The following is a 23118-nucleotide window of genomic DNA, read 5'->3' as shown; positions in this document are numbered from 1 at the left end:
GTGACCAAGAGCTCGTTGTAACAAGTTACACCGATGCAAGTTGGAACACCGATCCCGATGACTCTAAGTCACAAAGTCGGGTACGTGTTTATATTGAATGGTGCTGCAGAAGCTGGGCAAGCTCGAAGCAAAGGCACGGTGGCGAAGTCTTCAACTGAATCGAGTACATAGCGGCTTTGAGGCTTCATCAGAAGCGGTATGGATGAAGAGGTTCATTGTAGAGCTCGGTGTGGTTCCTAGTGCATTGGACCCATTAATCATTTACTGTGATAACATGGGTGCCATCGCCAATGCACAAGAGCCAAGGTCACACAAGAGGCTGAAGCATATCAAGCTGCGTTACCACTCGATTCGCGAGTACATCGAAGATGGAGAAGTAAAGATTTGCAAAGTACACACTGATCTGAATGTAGCAGATCCGTTGACTAAAGCTCTCCCTAGGGCAAAGCATGACCAACACCAGAATGCCATGGGTGTTAGGTACCTTACAATATAATCTAGATTATTGACTCTAGTGCAAGTGGGAGACTGTTGGAGATATGCCCAAGAGGCAATAATAAAAGTGGTTATTATATATCTTTATGTTTATGATAAATGTTTATATACCATGCTATAATTGTATTAACTGAAACATTGATACATGTGTGATATGTAAACAACAAAGAGTCCCTAGTATGCCTCTTAACTAGCTTGTTGATTAATGGATGATTAGTTTCATAATCATGAACATTGGATGTTATTAATAACAAGGTTATATCATTGTATGAATGATGTAATGGACACACCCAATTAAGCGTAGCATAAGATCTCGTCATTAAGTTATTTGCTATAAGCTTTCGATACATAGTTACCTAGTCCTTATGACCATGAGATCATGTAAATCACTTATACCGGAAAGGTACTTTGATTACATCAAACGCCACTGCGTAAATGGGTGGTTATAAAGGTGGGATTAAGTATCCGAAAGTATGAGTTGAGGCATATGGATCAACAGTGGGATTTGTCCATCCCGATGATGGATAGATATACTCTGGGCCCTCTCGGTGGAATGTCGTCTAATGTCTTGCAAGCATATGAATAAGTTCATAAGAGACCACATACCACGGTACGAGTAAAGAGTACTTGTCAGGAGACGAGGTTGAACAAGGTATAGAGTGATACCGAAGATCAAACCTCGGACAAGTAAAATATCGCGTGACAAAGGGAATTGGTATCGTATGTGAATGGTTCATTCGATCACTAAAGTCATCGTTGAATATGTGGGAGCCATTATGGATCTCCAGATCCCGCTATTGGTTATTGGTCGGAGTGAGTACTCAACCATGTCCGCATAGTTCGCGAACCGTAGGGTGACACACTTAAAGTTGGATGTTGAAATGGTAGAACTTGAATATGGAATGGAGTTCGAATATTTGTTCGGAGTCCCGGATGAGATCCCGGACATCACGAGGAGTTCCGGAATGGTCTGGAGAATAAGATTCATATATAGGATGTCATTTTATGTGAATAAAATTGACGCGGAAGGTTCTATGGAAGGTTCTAGAAGGTTCTAGAAAAGTCCGGAAGAAACCACCAAGGAAGGTGGAGTCCACATGGGACTCCACCTCCATGGCCGGCCAGCCCTAGTGGGGGAGGAGTCCCAAGTGGACTCCCCCTTAGGGGGCCGGCCACCCCCCCATATGGGAGGTGGAACTCCCACCTCTAGTGGGAGTCCTAGCTTGGCTAGGTTTCCCCACCATATGGAAGGTTTTTGGTTCGGGTCTTATTCGAAGACTTGGAGACCAACTCTTGGGGATCCACCTATATAATGAGGGGCCAAGGGGAGGGGGCCGGCCACCCCAAGACCACAGCCTGGCCGACCCCCTTAGAGTGGCCGGCCACCCCCTCCCAAACCCTAGCCGCCCCGCTCCTCCTATTCCCGCACGCTTAGCGAAGCTCCGCCGGATTTCTCCACCACCACCAACACCACGCCGTCGTGCTGTCGGATTCAAGAGGAGCTACTACTTCCGCTGCCCGCTGGAACGGGGAGGTGGACGTCGTCTTCATCAACAACCGAACGTGTGACCGAGTACGGAGGTGCTGCCCGTTCGTGGCGCCGGAACCGATCGTGATCAAGATCTTCTACGCGCTTTTGCAAGCGGCAAGTGTACATCTACCGCAGCAACAAGAGCCTCATCTTGTAGGCTTTGGAATCTCTTCAAGGGTGAGACTCGATAATCCCCTCGTTGCTACCGTCTTCTAGATTGCATCTTGGCTTGGATTTCGTGTTCGCGGTAGGAAAATTTTTGTTTTCTATGCAACGTTATCCTACATAATGATGGGCTCCCAACTATCCTCTAGCTTCCTAGGAATAGAAGTTTCGCGTTCTAATTTCTCTTCTCTAGCTTTTATGAGAGCATTTGTAATATGTTTCGTGAAAGCCAAATTTATAGCACTAGCATTAGGACTCTTAGCAAGTTTTTGTAAGAACTTTATAACTTCAGAGATATGACAATCATCAAAGTCTAAACCATTATAATCTAAAGCAATGGGATCATTATCCTCAATGTTGGAAAAAATTTCAGCAGTTTTATCACAGGCAGTTTCAGCAGTTTTAGCAGTTTCAGGCAGTTTTTCGCGCTTTGCATTAGAAGTGGAACCATTGCTAACACCAATTTTTTACCATTATTAGTAGGAGGTGCAGCAACATGTGTAGCATTAGCATTGCTAGTGGTAGTAATAGTCCAAACTTTAGCTACATTACTCTCTTTAGCTAGTTTTTCATTTTCTTCTCTTTCCCACCTAGCATGCAGTTCAGCCATTAATCTTATATTCTCATTAATTCTAACTTGGATGGAATTTGCTGTAGTAACAATTTTATTTTCATTATCCCTATTAGGCATAACTTTCAATTTCAAAAGATCAACATCAGCAGCAAGACTATCAACTTTAGAAGCAAGTATATCAATTTTCCCAAGCTTTTCTTCAACAGATTTGTTAAAAGCAGTTTGTGTACTAATAAATTCTTTAAGCATGGCTTCAAGTCCAGGGAGTGTATTCCTATTATTGTTGTAAAAATTCCCATAAGAATTACCATAGCCGTTGCCATTATTATAAGGATATGGCCTATAGTTGTTACTAGAATTGTTCCGGTAAGCATTGTTGTTGAAATTATTATTTTTAATGTAGTTTACATCAACATGTTCTTCTTGTGCAACCAATGAAGCTAACGGAACATTATTAGGATCAATATTTGTCCTATCATTCACAAGCATAGACATAATAGCATCAATCTTATCACTCAAGGAAGAGGTTTCTTCGACAGAATTTACCTTCTTACCTTGTGGAGCTCTTTCCGTGTGCCATTCAGAGTAATTAATCATCATATTATCAAGAAGCTTTGTTGCTTCACCAAGAGTGATGGACATAAAGGTACCTCCAGCAGCTGAATCCAATAGGTTCCGCGAAGAAAAATTCAGTCCTGCATAAAAGGTTTGGATGATCATCCAAGTAGTCAGTCCATGGGTTGGGCAATTTTTAACCAAAGATTTCATTCTTTCCCATGCTTGTGCAACATGCTCAGTATCTAATTGTTTAAAATTCATTATGCTACTCCTCAAAGATATAATTTTAGCAGGGGGATAATATCTACCAATAAAAGCATCCTTGCATTTAGTCCATGAATCAATACTATTCTTAGGCAGAGATAGCAACCAATCTTTAGCTCTTCCTCTTAATAAGAAAGGGAACAATTTTAATTTTATTATGTCACCATCTACATCTTTATACTTTTGCATTTCACAAAGTTCAACAAAATTATTGAGATGGGCAGCAGCATCATCAGAACTAACACCAGAAAATTGCTCTCGCATAACAAGATTCAGTAAAGCAGGTTTAATTTCAAAGAATTCTGCTGTAGTAGCGGGTGGAGCAATAGGTGTGCATAAGAAATCATTATTATTTGTAGTTGTGAAGTCACACAACTTAGTATTTTCAGGAGTACCCATTTTAGCAACAGTAAATAAAGTAAACTAGATAAAGTAAATGCAAGTAACTATTTTTTTTTTTGTGTTTTTGATATTAGCAAACAAGATAGTAAATAAAGTAAAACTAGCAACTAATTTTTTTGTGTTTTTGTTTTAGTGCAGCAAACAAAGTAGTAAATAAAATAAAGCAAGACAAAAACAAAGTAAAGAGATTGCGATGTGGAGACTCCCCTTGCAGCGTGTCCTGATCTCCCCGGCAACGGCACCAGAAAAAGAGCTGCTTGCGCACAGTTGACGTGGGCGTAGTAGCTTCCTTGTGACGGTAAAGCACTCGTCCGTTGGGAACCCCAAGAGGAAGGTATGATGTGTACAGCAGCAAGTTTTCCCTCAGTAAGAAACCAAGGTTTATCGAACCAGTAGGAGCCAAGAAGCACGTTGAAGGTTGTTGGTGACGGAGTGTAGTGCGGCGCAACACCAGGGATTCCGGCGCCAACGTGGAACCTGCACAACACAACCAAAGTACTTTGCCCCAACGAAACAGTGAGGTTGTCAATCTCACCGGCTTGTTGTAACAAAGGATTAGATGTATAGTGTGGATGATGATTGTTTGCAGAAAACAGTAGAAACAGTATTGCAGTAGATTGTATTCGATGTAAAAGAATGGACCGGGGTCCACAGTTCATTAGAGGTGTCTCTCCCATAAGAAATATAGCATATTGGGTAAACAAATTATAGTTGGGCAATTGACAAATAGAGAGGGCATGACAATGCACATACATGACATGATGAGTATTGTGAGATTCAATTGGGCATTACGACAAAGTACATAGACCGCTATCCAGCATGCATCTATGCCTAAAAAGTCCACTTTCAGGTTATCATCCGAACCCCTTCCGGTATTAAGTTGCAAACAACAGACAATTGCATTAAGTATGGTGCGTAATGTAATCAATAACTACATCCTCGGACATAGCATCAATGTTTTATCCCTAGTGGCAACAGCACATCCACAACCTTAGAACTTTCTCACATCGTCCCGCATTTAATGGAGGCATGAACCCACTATCGAGCATAAATACTCCCTCTTGGAGTTACTAGCAAAAACTTGGCCAGAGCCTCTACTAACAACGGAGAGCATGCAAGATCATAAACAACACATAGGTAATAGATTGATAATCAACATAACATAGTATTCTCTATTCATCGGATCCCAACAAACGCACATGTAGCTTTACAGATAGATGATCTTGATCATGATAGGCAGCTCACAAGATCAGACAATGATAGCACAATGAGGAGAAGACAACCATCTAGCTACTGCTATGGACCCATAGTCCAGGGGTGAACTACTCACACATCAATCCGGAGGCGACCATGGCGGTGTAGAGTCCTCCGGGAGATGAATCCCCTCTCCGGCAGGGTGCCGGAGGTGATCTCCTGAATCCCCCGAGATGGGATTGGCGGCGGCGGCGTCTCAGTAAGGTTTTCCGTATCGTGGCTCTCGGTACTGGGGGTTTCTCGACGAAGGCTATTTGTAGGCGGAAGGGTAGGTCAAAGGGCGTCACGAGGGGCCCACACAACAGGGCCGCGCGGCCAAGGGCCAGGCCGCGCCGCCCTGTGGTGTCGCCACCTCGTGGCCCCACTTCGTCTCTCCCTCGGACTTCTGGAAGCTTCGTGCAAAAATAGGACCCTGGGAGTTGATTTCGTCCAATTCCGAGAATATTTCCTTACTAGGATTTCTGAAACCAAAAACAGCAGAAAACAGCAACTGGCTCTTCGGCATCTCGTTAGTAGGTTAGTGCCGGAAAATGCATAATAATGACATATAATGTGTATAAAACATGTGAGTATCATCATAAAAGTATCATGGAACATAAGAAATTATAGATACGTTTGAGACGTATCACCGATCCCATAGGAACGGTGATAATATGAACTTGAAGTTCTACATTATTGTGAATCAATTCTAACCTCCTAAACCCAAGGCCGCACCATCTCCTTATATGAGGGAGAGGTGGCCGGCCATCCCCTATTGGGCCTAACCTAGTTGACTTGGACAGGCCCAAGTCAAACAGACACACTTAAAACCCTAATAGCCCACCACATGATCTGGCTACATTATTTCCTAATAGCAAGACTATAATAAAATACTAGTACAACCTTAGACTTAATCATCATATCACGGGTTTTCCTAGTGTACCAAGCTACATGGATATCCTCATCATCCTCCCCACCTACAAGAAGTGTTGTCCCCAACGCGTGAGGGTCTGCTGGAAAAAGGGGTGGCGTCAGATAAGCAACATCGCCAGTCTTCATCTTCAAGCCTTGACAGTCTTCCACACCTCATCCTCCCTCTCGACTAGCTTGACTTGACCTTGGCGCCCTTTGGTCTTCGATGCCATCAACCTGATTGAGACACAAGCATCCTTCCAAATGCAAGTGAAAATGCACCATGCATATCACCCAAAACAAACAGAACAATTTCATGTCCGCCTTAGATCCAAATAAGCTGAAAACATCTGAGTATGCACTCTTCTGAAAATCTAATGTCTTCCTCCTTGAAGAAAAAAAAATTATACGCTTTGTGACGAACAAACAGCAGCAGCACAGGCGGTGCTGCCGGCTTGGTCGTTGGTAATGCCGGGCTGCATGCCGGTACAGTCGGCATGGGGGCAGGTACAACCGGCCTGGACGCCGGACGAGACTCCTCTTCTCCCTGGATCTGCCCCGGTGTGCACCGGTGTTGGGCCCGGTTTTTGCCGGTCTGGCAACCGGCCATGCCGGCCGAGGCGCCGAAGCATCCGGTGTGGGGGCCGGTGCACCGGCCGTGGTGCCGGCCCAACCGGTGGTAGAGCCGGCCTACCGGGTCGTTGCGCCGGCCGCCTGACGGAACTTGCATCTCCTTCCTCGCGATTTTCATGTTCTTCGCGATTTCTTCCTCTTCCTTGTTGCCGCCACCTCCTCCGCACGAACGAAGGCTTCCTCGATCTTCACCAACAGTATGGCGATAGATTACCCAATGGTATCCACTCCAAATCGAGAAAAACAACACCCAACAACAATCAATCTGCACCGTGATCAACCTAGCCCACTGTAACCAAGATGATACGAGTCGTTGGCCCGATCTTTCACGGTGCACCACATCGATCCCATAGAACCGACAACTCTCCCAATCACGTGTGCGATACACGTAACCTGAAGATGGGGAACGCCAATCCAGCGAGCAACTCGATGATAAACGACGAACCTCGGGCTGGATAGACAAGGCAAGCTCGACAACCCTCAACAATTCGAGGACCTTCACGCACGCACGATCACTCTTGACAGATTCAAGAACTCTCATGCCTTTATTGATCGATAACTGGACGAACGTCCGAGACGCCGTCGCACATGCCGATCCCATAGGGACGGTGATAATATGAACTTGGGGTTCTACATTATTCTGAATCAATTCTAACCTCCTAAATCCTAGGCCGCACCATCTCCTTATATGAGGGAGAGGTGGCCAGCCAGCCCCTATTGGCCCTAACCTAGTTGACTTGGACAAGCCCAAGTCAAACAAACACAATTAAAACCCTAATGACCCACATGACCTGGCTATATTATTTTCTAATAATAAGACTATAATAAAATACTGGTACAACCTTAAACTTAATCATCATATCACGGGTTGTCCGAGTGTACCAAGCTTCCTGGATATCCTCATCATAGTCCAAAAGGTGCCTAAACATGGCCAGAACATTTAATATAGTCCAAAAAATGCCATGGTGGTTGACAATAGCGCCGCAGATCAGGCGTACCGGGTCGTCCATTGTTAGGGCAGATGGTGTAATTTCCTCAAATAGGGTACGGGGCACCGACATGCTCTCTTCCGGGACATGTCGCGTCTTCCGTGTCGCGGTCGGGCATGAGTCACCGCTCCTCGGCGTCCAGTTCAGGTCGGGAACTGGGGCGGCGTCGGAGGCGAACCGCGAAGCCGCGTGGACCTGCGAGGGTGCAGATGTTCCAGGATGTAGCTGGAAACTTACTGAGCTCACTGACGAGGCCGGGGGAGCGACGCCCACGATCCTCTCTTGCTTGACGAAGAGCATGGCCTCCGCTAGGCCAGGATGGAGGCATACGTGGGCGTCCGCTTTCACCTGCATCTGCCACGCCATTTGGGCAGCGGCATGTACCTGCTGGGCGGCCGCCGTCGCTGCATTCCCCTCCTTCAGATTCTTGCTCCGGTCGCGACGCTTCACGCCCTAGACGCTTTCTCCTCCTTCGACAACAGCTTTTTGGCGCTTTTGGCTTAGCTTTCCGGACGTCAGTGTTGGCACGCTTTGAGTCGGCCGGAGATATGGTTTTCATTGGGGCTGTGGTGGTGGCTATGATGAAGTCTGGGACGGTAGGTTGTTGAGCGTCCGTTTGCGTCGCTTCGTTGGAGATGTCCTAACAATGCGATCGGCCGATCATACTATACGCCGTGTGCTTTTCATGCAGCTAGTGGTTCGAACTTGGGCGTCACCACATCGCTTTCGGATAAACTCCAGTCCAGTCGAGTACATGCAGTTGGTCAAGCGAATCCTAGTCCTACATAAACAGCTACACTATTTTCCACGGTCGTGAAAGGAGTGCATGCCGGCCGATGGAGTCGACGAAAGCTCTGATCGTCAAGGACCAGGTGCCGATCCGTCCCGAATGATAATTGTATCAATCATTTGGAGCTAGCGAAAAAAAAGCACCTCAGCTAAGCAAGGCGACGAACGTCGAACGGCGCGCTACCTACTAGGGCTTTACCGTGTATGCGTTTTCACGTATTGCCACAGCGTATCCATGCATGCAAGTATGCAACGCACGGCGCGGGCACGGCACGCATCCATACTTACTATGCTGACTGAGAGCATCGGATGATGTGATGTAAAACAACTACCATATAGTATATCATTTTGGTCAGAACAATAGCTCCAGCAGATGATGCCCAGGCGCCTGTAAATCGTAATGTAGTGCGTGCACGGATCCACCTCCGTGTTTGCGACCCATATTCCTGGCAATTGCTCTGTTTCGGATAAGCGTACCTGCACAATAGGCCGTGGAGTTGTCCAGGAGCAGGATTTGTTTGCGGTAGCTCGTGAAACCCGTACTGTATATAGAGGTAGAACCATAAGCTTGCAAACGGAGGGAGTAAAGGTACTCCTGTAGAGTTTTACCGGCCTGTCGAGTTTGCATTCAAAATTAGTCTGCTTTATTGCCGAATCAGTAAAATGTTTGCAGTAACCTGTAAAGATGGAATTCAAAATTGTTCTGCAGCAGTACAACTAATGCAGATTCAGAACTAATTTTGGGCTTGAACGCCTCACCAAGAAAATGAGAACTGAAACCTGTCCGATCGTTCGTGGTGACAGTTAAAGTCTGGCTGGTGACGCCTGACGAGCGAAGCATTGGTTCCGTGGCGTCACTTTCGCCTCCTGAAAAGCCGTGAGAACATTCATCAGGTCTCGAGCATATTCAGCTTCGGAAAAGCTGAAGAACAACTCGAGCATTCTTTCTTATCCGGTTGCCATCGACCAGCAGCCGCTCATGATCACGTCCATTGATTACCGCCTTCATTGTGGTCGCGCTCGGCAGCATGGCGACGCATAGCAAGACAAGATTAGCATCTGATGCCATGTTTTTCACAAGGGGTCAATGACTCACTGTGTGTCATAACACCGATACAGAGAGCACAGGAGACTCGAAGCAAAATGCAGCATAGGCCACGAATGCTTCACGGGTCTCGTCTTGGTTTCAAACTAGTCCAGATCAGTCGCCCGTTTGTCCTTGCATGTTACTTGACCAGTGTATCCGGGTATGTGCAACTGCATCTCTGTTTCCGGTGTTCCCTATCTACTCAACCACGGAGCTGTAGCGAGAACGCATTTTTCGTTTGGCTTGTTCTATCCAACAGTAACTGAATGCTCTGGTCTATTTTATATTAATAATTCTTTTGAGACAAAATTCCATGGAGAGCTTAGACTTTGATACCATAAAGGCAAATGCGCTAGCTATGTTTTTCAAAAGTTTGAACGGCTGAAAAGAGTTGGATAACATATTTTAGGAGACAGGCAACAGATAAGGTTGATGGTTCGGCTTATTGTCAGGTCTTGTATTGTGACTTGTGAGAACTGAGTGGCAGTGCTTGCGAAAGCGCAACTAGGCTACCCGAGTTTAAGTTCCAAGAGGCAAGAGGACCGAATTTAAACGGTTCGGGTGTTATCTAGCGCGTATAAATCCGATTATTGGAGAGATCTCGTCTATCTAACAACATATATACAAGGGAGGAAATCTTTTCCTGTTGGTCAACCTTTGTATTGTGACTTGCTACTTGCCATGTTTGTACCACATTGTGTACGATGTTATATATTTGTGTGATTTTGGTTTTAAATCCATCCAAAATTATTACTGAATTTTTTTTCGTGTCTGTCTTCCTGGATTTTGAAAACACGAGAAATAACTTTTTACCGTGGGCTTTGCTACTGCTTTCTGAACATTTCTGGAAAGTTTTAAACAATGCTGCCTTGAAAGCGGGAGGAAAAATCGCGAGGCACTGATCTGGAGGGTAAAACTTTTCGAGCAAGTGGCAAATGAGGTCTTCTGAGATGCTCAAGGGTTGAGATTGGGAGTGAGGATGGTCGCTGCAAACTGAAGATAAAGCAAGCGCGTCCATTGATTGTGGCTGGTGAAGATTTTGTGCAGAAGATAAATGAAGGAAGGAAAGCGAAGGAAATCTAAAGGTATAATTGTGGCACCCCCATGGGGCTCTCACAGCGCTTTGGATTTTCGGCCGTCCGATTGAGCTGATGTGGCGCGATCTCGACCGGCCATTCGTCCAGGGCGCGAGGCCCTCCCGCAGACCCACATTTTATCCACGGGTCGTGTGACGAGCCCGCGCGGCCCATTCATTCGCTCCGCTCTCACCCGCCTCCCACGTCCTCCTCACCCCTCGTGCCCTCCCATCGCTGCCGCCGCCGCCAGGCTCCTCCCCAATCCCCTTTCGCTCCTCCTCCAATCCCCTCCATCTCCACCTCGTCCTCCAACCTCTCCCTCCTCCCACCTTCTCTGGTCATTCTCGTGCCACAAAAGAGAGCAGCGGGTGCTGGTCGGCGGGAGCAGCGCAGCCGCTGCCGCGCGCCGTGGAACGCTGGGAGGAGCTGCAGCAAGCCCTCTCCACAGCCTACCCACGCTGGCGCCGGTGAAGTAGATGCTGGGCCTGGCGGAGGAACCACCACGGCGGGAAGGGCAGGTGCACCGGCGGCCTCGATTTCGTGCCGTGGAGAGGTCGTGCCCTTTCTCGGTCGGTGGTGGCGGGGAACGGCGAGCGCTCGCAGCGGCGGGGAACGGCGAGCTTGGCCGCCTCCCATCCTCTCTCTCCGCAAGCTCCTCTCATCGCGACTTTGGGGAACAGCCGAATAGCTTTCTTATTGAGCTCCTCTTTACCGGTCCATCTTCAGACCTATATTCTCTATTTTTTTCTGGATCTGGGTGCCCTTCTTCCATCTCACGTCCACTCTCTGTGTCTCTTTTTCAGGCAGCGCAACAGGCTGCAAGGTCGCGTGGATGGAGATGATTGCGTGGACCACGGCTACGGGACGGTTCACCATGGGAGACGGCTGAGGGAGTGACCGGGGCGGTTCTACGCGGCAGCGGCCGGCACGCAGCGGTCCACGAATGAGCAGCCCAGTGGTGGTGCGCGGCCAGCTCATGGATGTGGCCAATTGCTAGCTTGGGTCGCTGCTGCTTAGTCTGCTTCTTTTGTGTGCATACTGCATACCACCGCATGGACCACATCCTAGGACAAGTCTCAGCAATTTAATCGGACACGCATCTCCTGCTACCGCTGCATCCACGGAGGTCTCATCGACATCAACATCAAATATGTATGTGCACTGCCTTCCCGGTTCTGTAATTCAACTAAGCTGCAAGACGGGTTGATTGTGGCTGCTTTCAGGTTATTATTTCCTGTATTATGACTTATTTCAGGATTTTGCCAAACGCCTAGGTTTATTTCAAGATTGTGACTTTCAGTTGTAATTTTTTTCCCTGCATTATGAATTGTTTCAAGATTCTGTCAAAATCCATTGGACAAAACCAACAACTACTCCTAGGTTTATAGTAAATTATTTATTGTGCTCACTTCATCTCACACTAAGTCGTTTATAGCTACCCAAATTTACCCCTTCAATTCGTATTATTCTGCTTGCCAACAAATTATGGCAACCCTGTTTTCTTGTTTATTAGTACATGGCAAGTTATGGCCTCCTTTGATAGTATGCTAGAGGAAGAATCAGCTTCTTGTGCCTCAGGATCCTACCTAGATTCGAATCACTGTTGTTTTAGGGATATATGGTATAAAGAGTCAGCAATAACTCTCATTCATGTGTAGTTTAGCATTATTATATTCCTTCGTAATTAGGCAGGTAGCTTAGTGAGCTCTGAATGTTCAATTTTATAGCCATGTTTTATCGTTATTTTCAGGCCAAAAATTGTATGTTTGTCCTTAAGAAAGCTGCTTCCCGAGGTGAAACTGATTCCGGTTTCTGAAGACCCACATGGCTTATGATGGTTAATAACTGTGTTCAGTCTGTAGTATTCCGAGGTATACTGAATTATGGTTGTTTGTACCTTCTGGCTGTCTCCATTGTTTTGGAACATTTCATTGTATATAGTCATACCTATGGACAACTTCTGTTTTCCAAAAAGCATCCACCTTTGATTTTTGGTAAAGATATTAAGCAAAACCATGGTAAGATAAAAAAGCATCCACTAGACTTGTATTTTGGGATTCTAGATCTGTCCCAGATGACAATCGTTTAATCAACTTGTGCACAGTTTGTGGTTCATCATACTATGGTAAGGTCCTTATTTTCTGGTTTAATCGAATTCAGCATGTGGATCATGATCTGCTTCAACAATATACTTCCATCCTCTATGATCATTTTTATATCGATGTTTGGTGACAGGAATCATGATTTGTTGCATGTTACTCCATTAACATGTGCTGCAGCCTGGAGGCCCCCTTAACATGTGCTGCATCCTGGAGGCCCCCTGTATTCTCTTAGCTAAATATAAGCTCTTTGATATTCCATCATACCGGTTTCCAATATAAGAACAACGGACGAGATATAAGCAGCAGCTTTAGAACTAAACTTTTTCTTTGAATAACAATTATTAACATGTAAGTTGTGTAGGCAGTAACAATGTGATTAACTCCGCTGATGACAGCTCTTTAGTTTAAAATCTTCCGTGTGTAGCACAAAGAGTCACATGCCTGGGTAAAAAAAGGTTTTGTTTGTCAAACCTGCTCATGATGGTTAACATGGTTTCTTGTATGCTGAGTTAGTGGGTTGCCATATCTTCTGATGTCTACTACTACTATTTATCCTGGCTAAAAACATGATTGCTAAGCTCTTTTCTAATGATTATGATCCTTTGCGACTACCCTTTTCTTTCCCAGACATGAATAATTATTCTAAATTAACTTATTTCTGAACTTCTGATATTCTGCATGGGCATTGGCATTTCTTCAGGGATGGTACAAATGGCTATATTCATGCAGGTGGTTCTATTTTAAAAACACTTCTTATATTATTGAGATGCTTTTGCAACATAAATTGGTCATACCAAATAATATCACCTAGAAAACATACGTTTTTTTACTATGCTTACTTCTACCAAGGAAACACTTGTCCGTTGGTTGTTCTTGTCCGTTTACTGTTCTGTTCAGAGGATTATAATTTGGATGTGTTCTGGTTCTTTTTCAAGGAGTAATAAACAGTTCTTCAGGTCAGTTTGGATCATATGCTATGTGGTTCTTGTTTAGATAACTAACCTGTAGGTTGGCATAAAGAGTTCAGATTGTTGACCTTTTGCAGGCTATCAGGTACGTATCCTCCCCACAAAAAGGAACATGCAGCTATTTGATCTATGAAAGAAAGCACATTATGAGCTCCACCTTTTTTTTTACAAAAGTTTCTTAGTAGAAAGGGTTAAGAAAATTGGTTAACCATAGTTCATTGGCTGAACCGATCAAGATGATTTGTTAAAACAATGTCCATGCATAGATGAATCATCCTCCGTTGATCATGGTCTTTAACCTTGCTTCTGTAATGTGACAAGCTACAATTGTCCATAGTGAGATAGCTGCCTCTTTCTTAGTAGTTGCCTAGATATGTTAATTAATTACATGAATCAAACTTTTCTTTGGTTCCCTTTAAAAATAACTGATGTATTCATCTATTTGATTTTCTGCATTTTTTATCTTTTGGTTCAGGAGAGATAGGAAAAATAACAGAATTGAGTTGTTTCCTTAGGCCGGTGCCAACGCGGGCGGGTGGCGGGGCGGTACCGCCGGGGGGGGGGCGGGAGGGGGGGGGGGGGCGGGCCGGGACGAGAGGGAGGGGCGCCGGCGGGGGCGCCCGGCGCTAGCGCCCGCTCCCGCCCGGCTGGCGCCCGCGTTGGCGGCGAGAGGGAGGCGGGAGAGGGGCGAGAGGCGGGGCGGCGCGATGGCGACGCGGGCGAGAGGAGGGGCGAGAGGCGGGGCGACGCGGGCGAGAGGTAGAAGAAGACGCGGTGGTCGGTTTTTTTCTTTTTTTCTTTTTTTCTTTCCTTCTTTTATTCTTTAAATGTCAGTTTTTATTTTATTTTCTTTCCTTCTTTTATTTTCTTTCCTTTTTTTACTCTTTCAGTTCAAAATACAAACACAAGTACACACTCTTTCCTTCTTTTTTTCTTTCCTTCTTTTATTTTCTTTCCTTTATTAATTATTATGTAATTGGTAACATTTTAAGTTGAATAAAATAATTTCTTGCATTATTTTGAATGTCTAAACAAAATCGAGTGAAATAACTTAATGTGGAAAAGAAATGGTGATGTGGAGGAGAGAGAAGTGAGAGTGGGGACTATAGCCCATGCATTGGCAAGGTGGGGTGAGAGTGGGGTGAGAGTGGGGTGAGAGTGAGAGAAAAGCTGACGTGGCGGGGCGGGAGTCGGGCGGTGCATTGGCACCAGCCTTAGTAAATTAGCCAGCGGGCCTCACCTCGTGTTTCCTGAAGTAGTTGATAGTAGTTTCAAACTTACTTAAATAATACTTTCTAGAGATTTATGATGTACCTTTTGAGTCTCAGTTATAAAAAATGACAGTTTATTCAAAGGAACCGAAGCAAGTCTTTACAGATGCGGGAGAATCCTTGAGGAGGTTATGCACAAGGTCTTCTACAGAACGAAATGAAGAGTATACAATGACCTACATGCCTGGATAGCAAGATACAGGTAGCCTATTCTCTTTTTTTTGCATCACTACATACTATCTTTCATTAATTTGTTTGTGCAGTTCACTATTTGCCTAACGGTTCATTGAAATTACTTATTTTCGGTTTATTTCTATAGCCGGCATGTGTATTTTATGGCTACCAACTTGCATCCAGATAAAGTCAAACTGAATCCAGTAGCATGTTTGGTTGGTGTCTTGTGTGTGATATGCATGGCCTGGGAACTGCATGTGTGTTGTTGCTGAATTTTGCATGGCTGCAACCTGATTGCTCTGATGGTGGATGTTCCCATGTGAACTTCATTGTTAGCAAGCTGAGTTAGTATTTCGTCAACCGTAATTATTAACATTGAAGTGAAGAAATGTAAGTACCAAAGCTGAACCTACAGCTAGCAGTCTCCTCCTCTCTGACACGAATGGGTCGGATCAGGCAACCTCGAAGGTGGACGTCATGGCACCCTTTCGAGGATGCACCCAGGCGGACAAGGAGCACAAGAAGTTCAAAGGTTGTGAACCTATAGTGCAGATTCAGTTTGAGCTCCACAAGGAGCCGTACATGCATCTGGCATACTCATCTATACCATGACTAGGTACTTCTCTGTATATTTATCTTTACGATACATTTCTTTCTTACCTGTAGATTGTACGCTTACTTGGCTAGACCTGTACTTGATTGTGCATTTTTAGAGTTACCCTGAACTATAAAAGCTTTCTGTTCTCTGATGCAATATATATGTTGCTGGTGGCATAGTTAGTCGCTTCTAAGAGGTATATATGTAAGTGTTTCTCTGAATTGTGCACCTTGGCTGACCACCGACGGCCAATGGCTTTTAAATTAATGGGCTGATTAAATGTTACTTACATGATAAGGAATTGATTGGGCCGCACTTGACTACGTTACTGCCAATCCAGTCCACAAAGGTGCAAAAGGCAAATGTTTGTGTCGTGTGTCTGATCTCTACAATCCTAATATTAGGCGTCGTGGAGGGCCACCCAAGAAAGCGAATGCAAGACACATGATATATTGTGCTATTTTCCTCTTCATCGTCAACTAATAATATTTCCCTATATCCAGTAAAATGAAAAGAATAATTATTCACTCTTTATTTAATGCTTGTTCATGATCACATTGGCACAAGTTTCCTGACTGCTCTATTTACTCTTTATGCATGTTTTATTCGTTCATGTCAATGGCCTGGCCATTACCATTATGTGTTACAGCTTGGGTGATGGCTATTTTTTTTCTCCCGCTTGTTGCTTTTTTTTCCGGTAATGTCATGTATATATCATAGTCTAGGAAAAACCTAGCCGGCATGAACTAGAATGTGTATGCACTGTGTTTCGGCAACCATGCAGGTAAGAAAAGTGTCATGTTCTTCCATGGAATGTGCGCTGGTGTTCAATGTGTGTGTGGGTTTTCAGATGGAAGCTTGATAATCTCTACTTGATATGCATGTAGGTATTTTTTTTGGTATGGCTAGCTCTATTGTGCACCTCTTTCCCAATGTATGATGCATTTAGATGGCTACTGTGTTTCATTAATTTTCGTTTTCTCAGGGCTTACTTCCACCATCACTTCACTGCCGGAGCGAAACTACATTCAGGGAATTGGCTACAGAGATCTACAGAGTGCTAGGTTGGTGTTATCTACCACTACGAATCTTTGTTGTATGGAGCCTGATGTCATCTACATTAGGCTGCTTATAGAACTATCTATTGAGATTTCGTTTATCAATGGTTTGTATTGTAACATATCCGATCCACATAACATTTTACCACCTATAGAACTATCAAATTTTCTTTGTTCACTTTCAATTTCAGGATTGTGATGTGAAACACACATTCGTTATAGCCGATCCAGTCCATAATGGTTTACCGGTGCAAAAGGCAAATGTTTGTGTCCTGTTGACTGCATGTCGTGGTTTCTGATGATCGTGTTCCCCCTTTTCTAGCTGATCTGTATAGTATAAGGTATATAACAATATGATAGTTACAGTTAGGCATGGATGCTATTTAAGCAGTGCTGTATATAACAATATGATAGTTACAATTTTTGCTTACCTAAAGGATCGCTGCAATTTGAATTACTATAATCAACCGAATGATTCTTGGTTGTGTTCTTTCGCGTGTCCGCCGTTCTGATCTCTCGAGCACGTTAGATCTTTTTTTGTATTTTTCTTTAATTTGATTTTAGGGCACATCACTCGTGCTTATTTATACAACATTGTACACAGTAAACATGTCCATTAGAGCTAGATTGTTAGCTACCTGAGCAGAGATGAGCTCTGATCAGTTGGATGGTGTGTACAGACTGAATAGGCCAAAAGGCAGTATCAAAGTTGGCCTACAGCAAGGAGACTCACCTCGATAGTGCGTAGCGGGTAGAGTGACAGGGACGCTACAAGACGGACAATGAGCACAAGCACCTCAAATAGGTGAAAATACCATATCACATAAGTTAGTTAGAGTTTCTGAAATGTAATGCCTCTCAATTGCAGGTGAAGTTTAATTTGCTCATTTTCACATAGTACATAATCGAGTTTCTGTTTCTGTAAAATAGGTATCTGTTAGTCCGAAGTGTGAGTTTTAATCTCCTCAGTATGTGCCATAAAATATTTTTGGTGTTTGGATGAAAGAGCATGTGTGCATTGCTTTTTTAGTTTTGTGACAACCTATTTCATAGAATCAGACTATTGGTCACCTGAAATATTTATGTATGTTACATGTACTGCTCTTTCAGTTTTCTGATGATCTCACATGACAACTTTCTTGCATCATGTTAGTTCATTCCTTGACCACCTCTAGAGAGATTACCTACAATCTACAGTTCCCTGAAACAAGTATGATCGTTTATGTTCGCATGCTTTCAATGTGTATGTGTACCGAGTGAATTGATGTTGTTTTTGGTCCTCTGTTTTCAGGGTCTATTTTCGCTGCACCAAACTAGATGGACGAAGCTAGATGGTACAGATTATCCTTCAGCTCTGTGCCAGCGCCTTGTGCTTAAGCTTATTGCGATAGCATCAACGCTGCCTTATAATGATGTTTTTTGTCATAGTGACGTTGGAAATGTAGGCTTACCTGTGGCTTATTTTGGTCTTCTTAACAAAGCTTAACACATCCTTTTCCATGAGGAGGTGGTGCGAATTTCACGGGGCCGTGTGCCAAATCGTGTAAGTTGTACAAAAAAAGCACTATATTTGGTGCATGTTTCCATACTGATTTTTTTTTTGAGATGCAGATAATTGTACTCTATATTGACGAGGAATTTATGTAGATAATTCTATGCGCAAGTCAATATTGCTTGCTATATAAATAGTGTCTTATATTCCATATAAATTATTGATGTCACGGCGTGATCACTTAGGTTCTTACTGAATTTTTTTACAAGGAAACTATCCTAACATTCTTCTTACCAAATCTTAATGTAGACACAATAAGTGTGAATACTACAGTATTACTCAAATGGAAGAAAATCTTCTCGAAAACTCCAATGAAAAGAACCAAGAATAATAGGAAGATTTTGAAATACCTTTTTATCACTGATTTGTATAAATGCTAACCTACCATGTTTCTCACCTTATTACAAAATGATAAACAGTGTGAAATACGGGATCGCAAAATTGTAAATCGTTGTGACCTGATCAAAATAAAAAATGTAAAACCAAAGAACCATATTAACATTTTGCCACCTGATTTTCATCATTGTTATACAAACTGTAAATCTCAGGATGTCTCCAAAGGCAAATGAACAGGGAAAAGTTGTGGCTTGCATACCTCTGTTTTTAGAAGTGAGCCAGACCCATCATTTTTTTACTAAGTTGAGTTCTATTTGTTCCATCGCTAGGCACAATGCATAGGAGAAATTAATAGTTTTAGAAACACAGCCAAAAACACATTGCTACATGTCTATCTGTAATATCTGTAATATAAGAGTGTACCATTTTCATTTACATTTCGTTTTCTAATTACCATTTAAGAATTGAATCCAAGGATCGATACCAGTTGTTTCTATATTTCATTTTGGAATGACTAAATCATGTGTGTTCTTCATTTATAGTTTAGTTAGTTTTATATTTTTATGCACACTTAATATAGCGATTGCCAAATCGCTTACCAAAGATGGGGAACCCATGCCAAAGTCGGGCTCCTGATTCACAAACTTTTACCCTTAGCTAATATGATCTATGATCCTTTCTTACCAGGTTTAAGCTATGGATGTCGGTGAGATTCCATCCAGGGTCATGATCAAGGCGGCATTCTCTGCAGTTTCCAAAGTCATTCACAACACCATACCCACCAAGGGCGAATAGAGAAGTGCCGGTGACATTCTCTCCGACAACATGTCATAAACATCATTCCGATGGAGAAGTCCGACTATACAACCAACAACCTTTGACATGTGGTACTAATGACAGTTTACATAGTGTTTTTAGCTATCGAATAGTTTTTTTTCTATTTGATGTTTTATTACCGTCGATATCTATAGATGCTTAATATAGTACTTTACAAACTATTTACCGGAGCCGCGAGCCATGGCAAGCCCCAAAATATTGCTCTACTTCCTCTTTTCTTCATTGATTTCATCCTACCGACTTTGTTTTGTAAAATCTAAAAATCGTATTTTCATTTTTCACCCGATTTTCATCATTCTTATACAAATTGTAAATCGGTGCAAATTTTACGGGGTCGTGCGCCAAGGCGCACATTTAAATCTAGTTTGGATGATAGCTCGTTACTACTAGTTCTCTTTTGTTCTCTTGGCCTGCTTTGCGCAACGAAAAAAATAGTGCGATATTTCGGCGTTATACGGCGCTATAGCGTATTTGAAAAGTGAACGCTACGCTATGTATATTTGGCTCGCTATGGCGCTAATCACGCTATTAGCGGCGCTATGCGCTATTTTTGTACCGTTATAACGGCGCTATTTTTATAACGTGTAGCGGTGCTATTTTTTATAGGAAAATCGAGCAGCCGACAAGTTATTTTGAATCTTTTGGCCCACGAGCTTCCTAAATTCCCATTCTAACCGTAGTCATTCAACCCGTTGAAAACCACAGAAGCACATCGACAATTCCCACTCCTCACACGATGCGTACATGTTGAAGAAGAAGAATCAATATCACAACGAGTAAGAGCTGCTACTGATGCAATTTGCCTAAGAAGAAGTTACTTCTATTTTTCATTATGATGAGCTGCAATATGCGGTTCTTCTTATGAATCCGATGATGACCGAATGCATTCTACATCTAGTTCATCTCATTTTAATTAATTACTACTTCCGCTATGTAGTTGGCTCTTTAATTGTTTGCATGTTGGTATATTAATTAGTTATCTACTTGTCCACTTGTCTACTTGTTAGACTCACAAAATCTTTATCTTTCAGTGCGATCAGGACTTTGTCAATTTAATTTGTTGATAGTTGTGATGTGGATAATTTTTGAGCTCCTTAGTATACATACTATATTTTGTTATTTTTTATTTTTTTTGTGGAACGCTATTTTGTAAAATAGCACGCTATTAGCACGTTATAATCTTCATAGCGTATTTTGGAAGGCCACGCTATTTTATTTAGCGCGCTATTTTTTCCTTGGTTTTGCGTAGCTAATTAACGTTGGTCTGCCATGAGCCCGTGAGAGTTCTCTCTGCTTCCCTTCTTCACATGTACAACTGACGATGCTGGTGAATGTAGGATGTCTTACCCTCACCCTCACTACCTTCGGGGTGTACGATGGGCCCAAACCGAGATCCCTTCCTCTCTTTTTTTTTTCTTCTGTAGCAGCTTGTGTATATCTTTAGGGTCAGGCCAATGTTACTGTGGGCTAAAGCTTTTGGGCTTGGGCTTTTTTAGCACGTTAGAAAATTGAAAAGTATCCTACGATGTCCTAGAAAAAGCCCCGTCCTTTTAAAGGTCCGGCTAGCCCACTCCCGTCTCACCAAACATTGCGGGGCCACTTTGCTTCTAGGTGCTAAACCAGAGAAGCTCAAAAGAACTATCCAGCTTATGTCTGGCTTATTCTGACCGAGAAGCGAGCCGATAGTGCAAATCGAGAAACTGTCAGAGACCAGTTTCCCGAGCTTCTCGTTGAGGAAGCTGAACCGGTATATCAACCTGCCCCTCAGGTGTTGACATCTCGGCCACTCGGTTGATGACCCCTTGTGCCCATGGTAACTAGCTTTACCCTTCCATTTTCAGACATCTTTTTGCACCATGGTCTACTTCATGTCAGTTTGTTCATGCTATTGTGTAGATGGTCATGGCTGTGATAGTTCAATTTTCTGTCTATAATTTCGTGATATATGTTATTTCTACTAATTTAATTTATGTCCAGAATGACACTATGATTTATATGTCCATGAACACTATGTTTTAGTTTCTGTCCATGCACACTATGATTCTGGGCACTTTTGGTATCAAATATGTACATGTACATTGGTGGTTTTGTATAACATTTGGTTGATAACAAAATGTCTATTTGCCATGAACTTGTATCTCCCAGGAACTTGTATTTGCTTATTTGATTTGAACTAGCATTTGTCATGACCATTTGCTCATATTTTATCAATGACACACTTCCTCTTTTGCTGATGGTGCCATGGCTCAACTAGGAAAGAACATTGCTGAAAGTTTGGTTGTGTGAACAGTTCTTGTATTGTAGCTATGAAAACACTAAGACATTTTTTCTATTTTTGCAATGTACTTAATTATACTATAACACCATATTTTAATTATTATTAGACTTTTCCCAAAATTTCTTGATTCATTTATAGCTTCTTTTTCACTAAAAGCTACCATATGTATGGTATTGTAACTTATTTAGGACAAAATTCAATTTTCGCGACATTACAGACATTTCAGAACTCAACACATTAAATAAGCTAAATTTCTAGAAGCCCAAAATAATAGGGGGAACTAGCTTATATGAGCTTCTTCCCGCCACAGTTTCTCCCCACCATTTCATATAAGTTGGCTTATGCATAAGCAGGAGTTCAAAAGAAGTCGCCCGCATTCACCTTTTTCACTTGCTCCCATCTCGACAAATTTCATCTTCCATAAATCCTATGCACCGCCTACAACGACGTGGGCAGCTCCTGCCGGGCACCCTGTTGGCATCCTAGGTTGGCCTATTTATGTTTCAACGTCACATCGTTTTTTCCGTTTCTCGCTCCGTCTTTTGTTTCAGTTTTTCTGTTAGTTTCCACGGATTGGTTGGTTTCTATGTTTTCTTCTATTTTCTTAGCTTCTTTCATCTGTGGCATACTAAAATAATGACACGCCACTGGCTAGTGGTGTGCATGAGCGTGGGAAAACATTCCCACAGCCAAGTGGGGCCCATGAAATGGGACCATCCTAGAATTGTCTGAGGCGTATCAAAATAACGACACGCCGCTAGCTAGTGGTGTGTGGGAGCGGTACACCACTACTTAGTGGCGTGTAGAAATTTGCGACGCCACATGTATTTTTTGGGCTGGTGGACTAATGGGTCCCATACACAGGTGGGGTAGCATAGTTTTGGGCACACTATTGTAGGCCCATACCGGTGACTCACTAAAAGTGGCCACGCCACCAATATTAGTTGGAGGTGTGTTTTTAACTTGCCATGCCACCGATCACACGATACATTTACCCTCTTTAGTGCAAAAAATGAAATAAAATAATACATCATCTAAAAAAAGTTCATTTTTTAACCAAAGCGGAAAGCCCACTAGCATCTCTGAATTAGACCCTCTCCAGTCGTGTTCTCCAAACCGTCCCCCAAACGGCGCCGCATCGAACGTTTGGGGGACGTGTTTTGTTCGTGCCGCGTTTGGGGGGCGTCGCTCCCCGGTCGCTTCCCCCAAACAAAATTTTAGAAATTTAAAACTTGA

General features: G+C 43.3%; 1 long non-coding RNA gene across 2 annotated transcripts; it reads left to right on the top strand.

Annotated features, from left to right (window-relative positions):
- Window positions 1-15015: 15015 nt before the first annotated feature.
- On the top strand, window positions 15016-16878 carry LOC127297343 (uncharacterized). Of its 2 annotated transcripts, XR_007849089.2 has the most exons (4): window positions 15016-15251; window positions 15369-15839; window positions 16606-16704; window positions 16807-16878. It is a non-coding gene; the product is annotated as an uncharacterized lncRNA (long non-coding RNA). The 2 variants fall into 2 exon arrangements; XR_007849088.2 differs by having other exon boundaries at window positions 15023-15839.
- The last annotated feature ends 6240 nt before the right edge of the window (window positions 16879-23118 follow it).

This window comes from Lolium perenne, chromosome 4 (genome assembly GCF_019359855.2).
Source record: "Lolium perenne isolate Kyuss_39 chromosome 4, Kyuss_2.0, whole genome shotgun sequence".
NCBI classification, from domain to species: Eukaryota; Viridiplantae; Streptophyta; class Magnoliopsida; order Poales; family Poaceae; genus Lolium; species Lolium perenne.
The sequence above is the reverse complement of the archived record's forward strand: the minus strand, read 5'-3'. Positions and strand labels throughout refer to the sequence as shown.